Here is an 11357-nt window from a genome sequence, read left to right as displayed (position 1 = left end):
GGGAGGAGGGGGAGGGAAATGGGAGGCTGGGAGGAGGTGGAAACTTGTTTTTTTTTCTTTTCCTTTTCTCAATAAAAAAAAGGCAAAAAAAAAAAAGAAGGGTAATAACAGCTGTGTGGGAATGGGCATCATCCCTTTATTTATGGAAGATTGACCTCAGTAAGCAAAATGTACTTGTGATGGATAGTCATGGTTTCCTACTTGACTAGACCTGGAATTAACTAAAATCCTACAATGGAGGGCACAACTATGAGTAATGTCATGCTTAAGTTGAAGTAAGTAGGTCACTTCAAATGCAGACTTTGAAAGTAAAAGCCACAAACATTTAACCTGGACCTCAAGAATGCAAAATTCACAACTTTAATTCATATCTTGAGGCTACACCTTAAATTGGGGCACACCTTTTGCCTTCTGGAAGCCTGTGAAAGTACACGGAATATAGAAGCTGTTGCTCTTAGTCCCCTTGTCTTCATCTTGCAGCAAGTCCATTCCTTCACTGGCATTAGAGAATTCTTCATAATTCCAGCATAGCCTAAAGATAACCTGCAGGTCTCACATGCTGAACTGAATATGTGCTGAATTCTTGGACTTCCACTTCACAGGTAGCCATTGAGACATTGTAGACAGAAGGTTCTGTCCTACCTAGCCCCACAGTCTTTCAGTCCCAAAGAAGCACACAAAGACTTATAGTAATGATAAGCACTTGGGCCTATTCCTTAGGCTTGTTTCTAACTCTTACAACTAAAATTAATTCATAAAACATATCTATATTTAGCCATGTGACTTGGTGCCTTTTCCATGTAAGGCATTTTTATCTTCCTTCCTCTGAATCTGATTACTAATGTGTTTCTGACTTTCCTCTTCCCAGAATTCTCCTAGTCTAATAGTTCCAACTATACTTCCTGCCTGGCTACTGGACACTCAGTTTGTTATTCAACCAATAAGAGCAGCAAATTTTTAAAGTGGACAAGAGCATTATTCCACATCATTTCCCCTTTTTTCTTTTCAAAGCAAGAACCCTGAATCTAATTTCCTTTGTTTAATATTTTCCTGACTATTATCTATAACAACGTGCAACTAACATGCTAAACAAAAACAAATATTCATAATCTAGTTTTGGATGATGTGGGCTTACTTTTCTAGACTTTTTACTGCTGTTTTGGGGGTGTCGGTAATCCTTTTAGGATCCGAATCAAATATTTAGGGTAATGATGAAATCCTGACTGGAGTATTCTGTGAAGCCGTATTCAGCCAGCAATCTTGAAGCTGTTCTGGATGTGTAACTCAGAGGAAACTGCAAGGTAATTGCCCTAAAATGTTGGATCATCTGGGTACTTTACCCCTATTCAAGATTTTTAAGAGGGGTCTTGCTTGATCAAACATGGTTTTCTTAACCCATAATGAATCCACAGCTTTTCATTTGCTGTGGAAAGAAAAGCAGAACCTCTTTCCAAAGGAATACATTTTTTGACTTAAATTTTGAAGTTGAGATATTTTTGAAACATATAGTTTGGATTAATCCGTCATCACTTATACTCAAATGCCTTTTTGCAGCTTTTGCTCCTTCCTCTGCAAACAAACAATTCAAAGACAAGACAATAACATAAAGTAACCCAATTCTCTGTGTTTTTTACATCTTTACGTGGCTTTTAAGAATTCTATTTTTTAATTATATTTTTAATTCTTGGTTTTTTGATACAGGGTTTCTCTGTGTATCATTGGCTGTCCTACATCTCACTCTGCTGTATACCTGACTGGGCTTGAACTCACTGGCCACCTCCCTCTACCTCCCAAGTGCTGAGATTAAAGGTGTGTGCCACCACAGTTTACTACTCTATTTTTTGAAAGGTATTCTCTATCCTTTTTTTTTTCTTTCCCAAGTCTACATATATTTTTTTACCACACTGTAAGCCACTTTGAGGGTTTTTTGTCTTAAGTCTGTGTTGACTATATATCTTGATCTTTTTCTGTGTGCATACGTCTTTAATCTTCTAAGTGATATGCCTACCTTAGAGCTGCAACTTTGGTAGCTGGCTCCACTTCCATTCCTTGGCTATTTGAGAGTCTAACTTCATGGTGGAGATACTGGCAGGAACCAGATTTATTACCACAACTCTGTGAAGTTTCAGGTCCATACCACCACCAAGAAACCTGATGCGGGCTGCCCATGAACCCCATTTTAGTGTTTGGTGAAAGAGCTTCTTAAAAGAGTTGTTAGGGTCTTTGAATAACACTGAGTCAGGAAACCTCTTTTAAAGAAGCTGTACCTCTGCATACCACCAGCAAACAAAGCCTACTGGAGTAATGATGGTTGCCTACAAGTTGTGCTTGATGCTGTTCCTGTCTGTCTAAAAGCATTTTTCATCCAATTACAAGCCATAACTTTATTAGTGATATATAGAGAACAAATTTCAAACCAAGCTGTAGTTCCACCTTTGAAACACCAAAAAAGTGGAAGAGGAAGGGGAGTGTCCGCGCTGTCAAATAATTGCATTATTAATTCCATAATAGCATTTACAATATCATTTCTGTTGTTTTTCAGGGCTCACTGTCTTTGCTCTGGACACATTTGCCTGTGACATGACCAATTCTATGTCCTTAACTTCCACACCTGCTTCATCAGCCTCTTCCTCCTCACTCTCCGGTGGCACTGTCAGGGTCTGAGTATATTCTTGAGTGTTAAAAACAGCTTCACCTTAAACTTTGAACTTCTCAGCAGCTGCTAACTGTGCTTGCTGAGACAAATCTTCAATCTTGGCTTCCCCAAATACGAGGTAGGTGTCTGAAGCTGGGCTCTTGTAGACATCTGGTTTGGTAATGACTAAGAGGATATTTTTTGATGTCTGGATGGTGACTCTACTAACCCCTGAATCCTTCCCAAGCCCCAGTTTGGACATACCCCTCCATGCTTTCTTTTCACTCTGGCTCTGCTCTTCTTTACTGACTGGTTTTTCATTGATTTCAGCTGCTGCCACCAGCTGGGCTTGTTGTGTGGCTGTCTGTGTGGAGACTTGTTCCTCGAGCTCTGGTACAGATTCACAGCTGTCAGATTCTGTTTTCAACCCTGTCTAAGCCTGGGGCTGTGGCAACTCCTACTCTGTGGCAGGAACGGTTTCTGTGGCTTCATCAGACATTTTGTGCAGAGTACATGGAACTAAGATGGTGGTGGAAAGAGAGTGAGCCAGAACGTCTAGAATCATTTTTATTTTAAAGCTTTCTCAGGCTTTATTTGAAAATTCTTCGCAAATGTTTGAGTGCCATTTCTTTCCTTCCTGGCTCTGCAGCCATTTCATCCCAAAGAAACAACCAGAGGCTTATGTTAATTATAAACTGTTTGGCCTACTGTTCTGGCTTATTATTATCTCTAACAACTTAAACTAACCCATAATTTTAATGTATGTCTGGCCATGTGGCTTGGTACCTTTCCTCAATAAGGCATTCTCATCTTGCTTCCTCTGTGTCAGGCTGGTGATTCCATCTTTCCTTTTCCCTTCCCAGAATTCTCCTAGTCTCATTGCCCTGCCTAAACTTTCTGTTTTTCTGGCAATTGGCCAATCAGCGTTTCATTAAACTAAAACACGTGACAAATCCATAGAGTGTACAAGAGCATTCTCCCATAGCCTGGGATTAGCAGATCTACAGCCCTAACTCTTTCTAATGAATCCCGTTGTTCATACAAAGAGACAGTCCTTCTGTATTCAGTTACTTGGGGAATCTTCGTACAGCATTTTTGATATTAGAGGATAAAATATTCCAAATTATCAAAAGTTGTATATGGTTGCCCAAATGAAGTAACAACTGACCTATGGGTCAATTTAGAAAACAATGAAGTGATATAACAGCCCTGAGTATTCTAGACTACCTACTCTGAAACTAGCATTGTAATTTCTATAATTTCAGGGACTCAAATTTCCATCCTCATATAAGAGGGAACAGAGGAGAAACAGAAACTCAAAATATGTATCATGCCTATTATTGTGTCCCAAAGAGTGAAAAGGAAACAAATTCTAGTTCTTCATTTGGATTCATTTTATCCTTCAAACTGCCTCCAGGAGAAATGTCACAGGATGCCATAGCCCAGAGATGAGACTACAAAATGTTCAACATCCAGAATTTCTCCTGCATGTGTTCCATTCACAACTTCTATTTTATTCTGGAGCAAATGAAGGACAGCATTAGAAGCCCAACTTTCTCAATAGGATACAATGACAAGTGGTGTTTGAGAGTTTACCCAAAGGGTTTCGATGAAGAAAGCTCAGATTACCTGTCAGTTAACCTAGAGTTGCTCAGCTCTCCAAAGAGTCCCATTATGACATAATTCGTGTTTTGGATCACAACTCTGAAGGAGAAGTCGTGAAATTGTGCCAAGTCTAAAATCTTTCTGGTTCCTGCCAGGTTACAAAAGGGGTTACAAAATGTTCATCCTTCAAGATTTTCTATTCACCGTGCATATTCGCTTCTCCCTGAAGGTGAGCACACTCTCCCCTGCATAGGGATTCTGATCCCAGACTCTTACAGAATCTTTGAGGAGAGCACTCAGCCAGAGGTCAAGGTTCCAAGGTTCACATTGTCCAATGAGCTAGGAGAGCTGTAGCAGAATTCCCACTTCACAGACTGCTGCCTGATGGTAGCTGGCCAGGAATTCCAGGCTCACACGATCATCTTAACAACTTGCTTTCCAGTTTTCAGAACCATGTTTTAATATGACATGGAAGAGAACAGAAAGAACCGTGTTGAGACCATTGACCTGAAAAACAATTCTTCAAGGCAATGATGGGCTTCATTTATAATCAGAAGGAACTAGACTTCCACAGCCTGGCAGATGCTGTGCTGACAGCTGCTGCCAAGTATGGTCTGGAGAGTATGAAGGTCATGCATGAAGGGCTCTCTACAGAGTTCTTTCTGTGAAGAATGCTGCCCACACTCTCTTCCTGGATGATCTCTACAGTAATCTAGAGCATCTGTCAATCCAGGTACTGGATTTTATTATAGCTCATGCTTCAGAGGTTTATAGAGACCTCAAGCTAGAAGACAATGGTACATTCTTACCCCTACCTGGTGATTGAAGCATACAGTGCTTCTATTTACTGCTCTACACTGGAGCCTGTTCTCAAAGCCTGAAGAAATTCTAGTACCCTGTCAGCTGTGACCTTCACATGTATCCCAGAATCAGCAGTCAACATTGTTACCAATGATGCCTAGGTAGACTATGAGATATGTGGAGGATTTACTGTGAATCTGGGGAAAGACAACCTGTTGGAACAGCTTTTAAGACAACTGTAAATTTATTGACTGTCAGTCAGGAGGAGGGGCAGGACTGGACTCTGGTATTATCAAAGAAATGTCGACCCTGTTGCTGTACTGGTTCGACTTTTGTCCAATATTTATCTACTGAGATTCAGTTTATTTGAGGCCTCAAACACATCCCAATAAAGTTTCTTTAGAAAAACTTTTCTGGATTGAAATGAATAGAACATCAGAGCAAAAAAAATCTGACATCAATAAAATATTAAATAGATAAAATAATAAAATCTGCTTTGTGAATCTAGTGGTGTTTCTGTTCAAAGGCTTCATTTGCCCCATTCAGCTATTCTCAGCTGTTGAAGTTTGTGAGGGTCCTTATGGTCTCATACAAGCAGAGGTTCAATGAAATGATTCCTAATGAAGTTGCGATACCTGCCCAATCATCATCAGTTAGGTTTTACCCATCAGCTGATGGGAGCAGACACTGAGATCCACAGTCAAACATTAGGCAGAGCTCAGGGAACCTCAAGGAAGAGGGAAAGGCAGGATTGTATGAGGGATCAATGATACCAGGAGAACAGGGCCAACAGAATCAACTAAGTGGGTTCATAGGAACCCACAGAGACTGAAGAGCCTGCAAATGTCTGTACTAAGTCGTCTATACACATGCTGTTGTGTTTAGCTCAGGGGGTTTTGTGGAACTCCGAACAGCAGGAATGTGGGAAAACCTTGAACTTTTTGCCTCCTCCTAGGAACATTTTCTTTCTTCTGTTTTGTCTACTTCAGCCTTGATATGAGGGTTTGTGCCTACTCCTATTGCACTCATTATGATGTGTTCTATTGAGATCCCCAGGCAGCCTGGGCTTTTCTGAAGGGAAACAGAGAAACTGTGGAGTGGAGGGAGGGGAGACTATGGTCAGGATGTGATGTGGGAGTGTCATATGTCAATCTGCTGATTTCATTGGTTAAGCAATAAAGAAACTGCTGGGCTGGCCCTCATAGGTTAAAACATAGGTGGGAGGAGTAAACAAACAGAATGCTGGGAGGAAGAGGAAGTGAGCTCAGACTCGACAGCTCTCCTCTCGGGGGCAGATGCCTCAGAGAGACGCCATGCCCTGCTCCCAGGCAGACACACGTGATGAAGCTCCTACCCAGGATGGATGTAGGCTAGAATCTTCCCGGTTAGACCGGTGCTCACAGATTATTAGAGATGGGTTGATCGGATATCAGAATTAGCCAGTAAGGGCTAGAGCTAAAGGGCCAAGCAGTGTTTAAATGAATACAATTTGTGTGTTGTTATTTCGGGGCATAAGCTAGCAGGCAGCCGGAGTGCTGGGGACGCAGCCCTGCCACTCCTATTACTACAAGGATGTATTGTATGAGTGAAAGAAAAGAAAAAGAAGAAGGGAAAAAACTGGAAAGGCATTTGAGGAAGAAGTATTTGGACAGATCTGCTAAGGAAAAAGGAATGTAAAGATCCTTACGTCTCCTGTTAATGTCCATCCCAAGGTGCCTTCATCAGTGGAAGAGTTCAATAATCAAAGAGATAGGATGACCCATTCCATGCACAGTCAGATTTCTTTTCCAAGCCATCTCAATGATTGCTCGATGTGCCCAAGATCAATGCAGCCAAAGTAACTGAGATGTGGGATGTCCATGAGATCAAAACCATGGATATATACTTCTCAAGCCTGACCTTTTTTACTGCTGCTGCTGAATGGCAGTTCTGCCAATAGCATAGACAACACAGAAATCCAGATATGTCACTGTTTCCCTGGCCTGACCAGCCAACAACTTGGCAACAGTATGACTAGATTTAACCACTTTCTCTGTAGAAGGAACAACACTTTGTCCTTATTGGAGTAAATACTTAATCTAGTTATGGATTTGCCTTTCCTGCATGTAATAATTTTACCAAAACTACCTGGTCTTCCATCATGGTATTCCAGACAATATGGCTTCTGACCTAGGAACCAAAGTCACAGCAGAGGGGTACAGCCAGGCACCCACAATTCACTGGTCTTACCATGTTCATCAACTTCTTAAATCAGTTGGCATGATAGAAAAATGGAATGGCCTTTTTGAAGACACAATTATGGAGCCAATAAAGGGGCATCAGACTAGAATATTGGTACAGGATTCTCCAGGAGGCAGTATATGCTTTGAATCAGAGTTCAAAATATGATATGATTCTCTATATCTCAGATTAAAGGGTTCAGGAATTAAATGGTAGGAAAGGAAATAGTTCCACTTTCTATCAACCCCATGATCCCCTAGGTGAAATTGCTTCCTGTTCCCATGTTCTTAATTTCTGCTGGCCTGGAAATGTTGGTTCCTTTTTGATGGTGTGGAGGCAATCAGTGCGCCTGACTGGAGACATAACAAACATTCTGTTAAGCTAGAAACTCAGACTTCTCCCAGGTCACTTTGGGCTTCAGATGTCCTTAAGCCAATAGGCTAAGGAAAAATCAACAGTGTTAGGAGAGGTAAATTACCAAGAGGAAATTGGATTGCTTCTCCAAATAGAGGTAAGATAGATGATGGATGTTGGTCAGGAAATCCTTTAGGGCTACACATGGTCCCACATAGTCTAGTAACTAAGACGATGGGAGACAGCTTCAGCGTAATGCAGGCAGATGACTAAAGGTACAGACACAGACACATCAGTGGTGTGGGATCATGGTCTGTATTCTGTCAGTTACATTTTAAATAAACGCTGATTGGCCAGTAGCCAAGCAGGAAGTATAGGCAGGACAATCAGACAGGAAGTTGAGATGAGTCTAGGGTAAGAGGAGAGTTCTGGGAATAGGACTCAGTTCTGTCTCAGATGCATAAGAAGCAAGATGTGACTGCCTCGCTAAAAAAGGTACCGAGCCATGTGGTTAACATATACTAGAATAATGGGCTAATGTAAGTAATAAGAGTTAATAAGAAGTCTGAGCTAATGTATAGTTGATGTGGACCTCTGTGTGATTTCCTTGAGACTTAATGATTGTGGGGACTGGGCAGGACTAAAAACCTTAGACAAAAGCATTTATTCAAACATGTTTATAGCAGCATTATTTGTAATAGCCTGAACCTGGAAACAACCTAGATGACCCTCAATGGAAAATTGGATACAGAAAGTGTGGAACATATACACATTAAAATACTACTCAGCTGTAAAATGACATCATGAGCAGTCCAGCATGTGGTTATTTACAAGGACACAGGAGGATAAGCAGTCCAGTATGGGTGGGGGGGTGGCGACTGTACCTTTTCCAAGATAGAGTGAGTGTAAGGTTTTAGAAAAATGTATTAGTGTTGAGGGGGGCTTACAAATGAATTTAGAGTCTTTCATTCCCTCCTCTTGTTTTGTCAAATCCCAATCTTGGGATTTTCTGAGATCTCTCTTGAGAGCCTGATATTGGTGGATCAGTACTAAAACTTGGGTAATCCTGAGTCATTCACTAATGAACATCAGGAGTTGGTATGTTCTGCAGTCCTGGAACTGGGAAGAATCTAGCTGGGGTTTTTAGGGAGGGAGCTGGGAAACGGCAGGGCCTTAGGGCTTGGTGTGGTGCTTAGGGCCCCTGCAGGAGGGGGCTAGTTCAGTCCCCCCCACCCTGTCGAGTTTGCTTACACACATCCACCCCCCTCCAGATAAATATATCAGTCACAATGTCTACATGCAGGATAAGAGTCCCAGAGAGTTCATTTGGTATTTTTTAAGAGTCCTTTGTTTAGCTTTGGTTTGCTGAAGCTTTTATCTGGAGGGTCCTGAGTCATCTTGTGGAGGTGCTGGCTTTACATGAGATGCATGGATCCAGGTTACAATGTCGTCTACTTTGAGAGCAGTGGTTGTCATAAGGAGCATGGTGTAGGGTCCCTTCCAGGAAGGTTTAAGGCTCTGGGACTGATGTCTCTGGACATATATGGAATCACCAACAGATTTGAAATCTCTGGGTGTCCAGACTAGTAGGCAGCAGCCAGAGGTTCCCACACCTGGGCTTGGATGATCAGGAGGGCCTTTAGGTAGGTAGATAACAGTCTGGGAAAAACAGCATCAGGATTATATGCCTCATTCACCTTAGTGAGCAGTGGCAGCCCTCACATAGCATCTCATAAGGAGTGAGTTTAAATTGCTCCAGGGACAGAGGGAGGGAGGTCTGACCAATCATTTTGCCAGTCTCTAGGGCCAATTTTGTTAATTCATAAACAATTTTCTTTTAGAATTTTATTTATCCTATCTTTCTGACCCGAGCTTTGGGGTTGGTAAGCACAACTTTCAATTGATCCCCAATGTCTCGGCCATGCCCTGACTTACCTGGGCAACAAAGGCAGTTCTATTATCAGACATGATTACCTTGGGAATTTCAAACTTCGGGAAGATTTCTTTTATGATCTTCTTAGCCATTACATTGGGTGTCTCAGTCCTGGTCAATGTATGGTGGCTATTTTCTTTGGCATATGTGTGGCCTCCTGGAGGCTCAAAATTTCCGTAGATGTCAACAGTCCTTTTTGTCTGTATATTGCTCCATGTATATGGGTGAGGGCAAAAGCATACCTGCTGTCAGTATAGACATTCCCTTTGCCATCTGTAGAGCTTGTATCAAAGCCACAAGTTCAGCTTTCTGTTTGGGCCGACGTCCCTGAAGGGAGGCTATTGGCCCAGATCATTTGCTTTCTGTCCACCAATGTTGCCCCCACCTTCTGCTTACCTTCAGTCTTGTGTACCTGCTCAGCTTGGACCAACAGCCTTGTGCCCCAGGCAAGCTTTGCCATCATTTCCAGCTCTGCCTGGAACAGCTCAGCCTGCCATTCTGCCAGCCACCTGTCCTATCTGCAGATGCTGGTAGGATACATAGTCCATCAATGTCAGCCCAGCACAGGAGCAGTAGTCTGGCACAGGAGGGCACCTATGGTAGCATTGTGACTGCTATATTGCAGTCTGACATGGGTGAGGGGAGCAAGACTGTAGGGTGAGCAGTCATGGCTCATGCGGGCTTTAGGGCAAGCATGGCACCAAGGCAGTTACTAGGAGGTGATGATTTCTTCAGTGGTGATTTTAGGGGGAGGTGGTCAGAGGCACAGGAAGACAAGCAGCCTGCCTCTCCTGCAGAGCTGAGAACAGCAGGGAAAGCAAAAGTCCCTCCTTTGGTCAACAAAAGGCTTTGATCATACATTCAGGGGTGACCAGGGAGGAACGAGTCATTTATTTGTCATTTTACCAAATTTATAGTTAGTAAGGTGTCCAGTTTATTCAATGGTTGTTTTAACACAGAGTACTCAGTTCCTGTGTCCCTTATAAAATCTATAGAGGTATGCTTTTTCTTGCCATAAGCACATTGGCCTTTGTCCAAGGGGTGCCTCTCTCTGTCTTCATTTGTCTGTGATCTTCTATTGCCTAGGCTGCTTATCTGTCTGAGTCCGGTCTTTTTTTTTTTCTAGTCAAATTTCATTCTTGTCTGTGATCCCTCCAGTTTTCTCTTTCCTCTGCCTCCTGCCTTTCTCTTTCTTTCACTTCCTGCCTCTCTCTCTTTTGCTTCACTTTCTCTGTCTCTCATTTAACACTTTCTATGTCCCCCCATATTCTGAAAGTTATAATCTTACAACCTATTACTTGCTGTAACTTTTTTTCTTATATCTGATGCTGACTGTCCTATGAAGGCCATGGCTATCGCTGCTTGCTGACCTTCAGAGGTTGGGTAAAATTCCTGTAAACCTCCATTAAACATTTAAGGAACATGGATTTTAACTGTCCCCTGGAGAACCTCTTTTACCTTGGTTGAAGTAGTGGGGTGCCTTGTCCCTGAGGTTTGCCATGAGCCCAGCATTTTGACTGTCAGTTTCTCCTTTTAAGAATTAATTAGAAAAAAGAATTAATTAGACATAGAAGAATGAAAATAGATCCATATTTATCTCTATTCATAAAACTGAAATCCAAACAAATCAAAGACCTTAACATAAAACCAACAATACTGAACCTCATAAAAGAAAAAGTTTTAAATACATTTTCAAACTCAGCCTCAGTGGCATAGACATTGAGAGAAACAATCAATAAATAAGATCTCCAGAACTGAGACGCTTTTTCTATAGCAAAGGATATAATCAACAGAACATAATATCAGCCT

The 11357-nt window shown here is 41.9% G+C and overlaps 2 pseudogenes; one reads left to right on the top strand and one right to left on the bottom strand.

Moving 5' to 3' along the window:
• Positions 1-2293: 2293 nt before the first annotated feature.
• On the bottom strand, positions 2294-3134 carry LOC101997594 (annotated as a pseudogene).
• Positions 3135-3159: 25 nt separating this feature from the next.
• On the top strand, positions 3160-5121 carry LOC113458367 (annotated as a pseudogene).
• The last annotated feature ends 6236 nt before the right edge of the window (positions 5122-11357 follow it).

The sequence above is a fragment of the Microtus ochrogaster genome, unplaced genomic scaffold, assembly GCF_000317375.1.
Source record: "Microtus ochrogaster isolate Prairie Vole_2 unplaced genomic scaffold, MicOch1.0 UNK16, whole genome shotgun sequence".
NCBI classification, from domain to species: Eukaryota; Metazoa; Chordata; class Mammalia; order Rodentia; family Cricetidae; genus Microtus; species Microtus ochrogaster.
Note: the sequence above shows the minus strand (reverse complement) of the source record. Positions and strands in the feature narration are given on the sequence as shown.